Genomic DNA, 1,601 nt, shown 5'->3' with positions numbered 1-1,601 from the left:
TCCAGCAATCTCACTTCTGGGTATACATTCCAAAAAAATTAAAGTCAGGATCTAGAGGAAATATCGTCACTCCCATGTTTATTGCAACATTATTCACAATGGCCAAGATAGGAGAACAATCTAAGTGCTTATCTGTCGACAGATGGATGGATAAAGAAAATGTGCTTTGCATATACTTTAAAAATTTTTAAATAGATTTTAAAAAAAGAAATATGGAATGCTTCACGAATTAGAGTGTCATTCTTGCTTGGGAGCCATGCTAATCTTCTCTGTATTGTTCCAATTTTAGTATATATGTGCTGCCAAAGCAAGCACTATATATGTGTGTGTGCATGTGTGTGTATACACATACAATGAAAGTACATAATTATTCAACCTTAAAAAGAAGTTTCACTATTTGCAAACTTAGCATGAACCTTGAAGACATTATGCTAAATGAAAATATGCCAGAAACAGGAAGACAAATACTGCAAGACCTCACTTTTATGTAGAATCTAAAAACCAAAAAGCTAAGCTCATAGTAACAGAGAGTAGAGTGATAGTTACCAGGGGCTAAGCTTGAGGAAAAGGGAAGATACTGGTAAAATATGGCAATCCTTTAATTATAAGGCGAATAAGTAGTAGAGACTTAATGAACAGCATGGTGACTGTAGTTAATTATAACGTATTGGATATGTGAAATTTGCTGAGAGTAGGCCTCAAGTGTTGTCACTAAACACACACACACACACACACACACACACACACACACACACACAAAATGAATGTTATATCAGAATTAATTGAGGTTCTTTAAGAATGACTCTTCCTTTACTCAGGAACAAATACTTTCCAGCACATTGTCCAACACTTTGTTCATCTTAAACAAAACAAAAGCCAAAAAACTTCAATAATCTATTCAAACAAATTTGAGCAAAATGAGAAAAACTAAGGATTTCAGTTATTATATAAAATTATTAATAATCTGTCAATACTTTGAGGCATTGCTGCTGTATTAGTCTGTTCTCATGCTGCAAATAAAGACATACCTGAGACTGGGTAATTTATAATGGAAAGAGATTTAATTGACTCACAATTCATCATGGATGGGGAGGCCTCAGGAAACTTACAATCATGGTGGAAGGGAAAGTAAACACGTTCTTCTTCACATGGTAGCAGCAAGGAGAAGTGCCGAGCAAAGAGGGAAAAGCCCCTTAGAAAACCATCAGATTTTGTAAGAACTCACTCACTATCACGAGAACAGCATGAGGGTAACCACCCCCATGATTCAATTACCTCCCATGAGGTCCCTCCTAGGATATGTGAGGATTATGAGAACTACAAGTTAAGATGAGATTTGGGTGAGGACACAGTCAAACCAAATCAGCTGCCAAATATGATTCACATTGGACACAATTTAACAGAATGACTGAAGGTTGATGCATTGCCCACTCAAAAAGTAACATTTAAGAATTATAAACTGAGTAAGCATCTCCCATTACAATAACAAATACAAAATGCAGAGGAATTGTGGAATGAAGAAGGATGAGCTGTTGTTTTGTTTTGATTTGTTTTAATTGTTTGGGTGTTTGGTGTAATAGTTGTTTGCTGTATAACAAATT

The 1,601-nt window shown here is 35.4% G+C and overlaps 1 non-coding gene across 1 annotated transcript; it reads right to left on the bottom strand.

The window, feature by feature from the left end:
• Positions 1–206: 206 nt before the first annotated feature.
• LOC129044861 (U6 spliceosomal RNA) lies at positions 207–315 on the bottom strand. The gene has a single exon (XR_008504835.1). It is a non-coding gene; the product is annotated as a U6 spliceosomal RNA (small nuclear RNA).
• Positions 316–1,601: the final 1,286 nt, after the last annotated feature.

This window comes from Pongo pygmaeus, chromosome 13 (assembly GCF_028885625.2).
Source record: "Pongo pygmaeus isolate AG05252 chromosome 13, NHGRI_mPonPyg2-v2.0_pri, whole genome shotgun sequence".
NCBI classification, from domain to species: Eukaryota; Metazoa; Chordata; class Mammalia; order Primates; family Hominidae; genus Pongo; species Pongo pygmaeus.
Note: the sequence above shows the minus strand (reverse complement) of the source record. Positions and strands in the feature narration are given on the sequence as shown.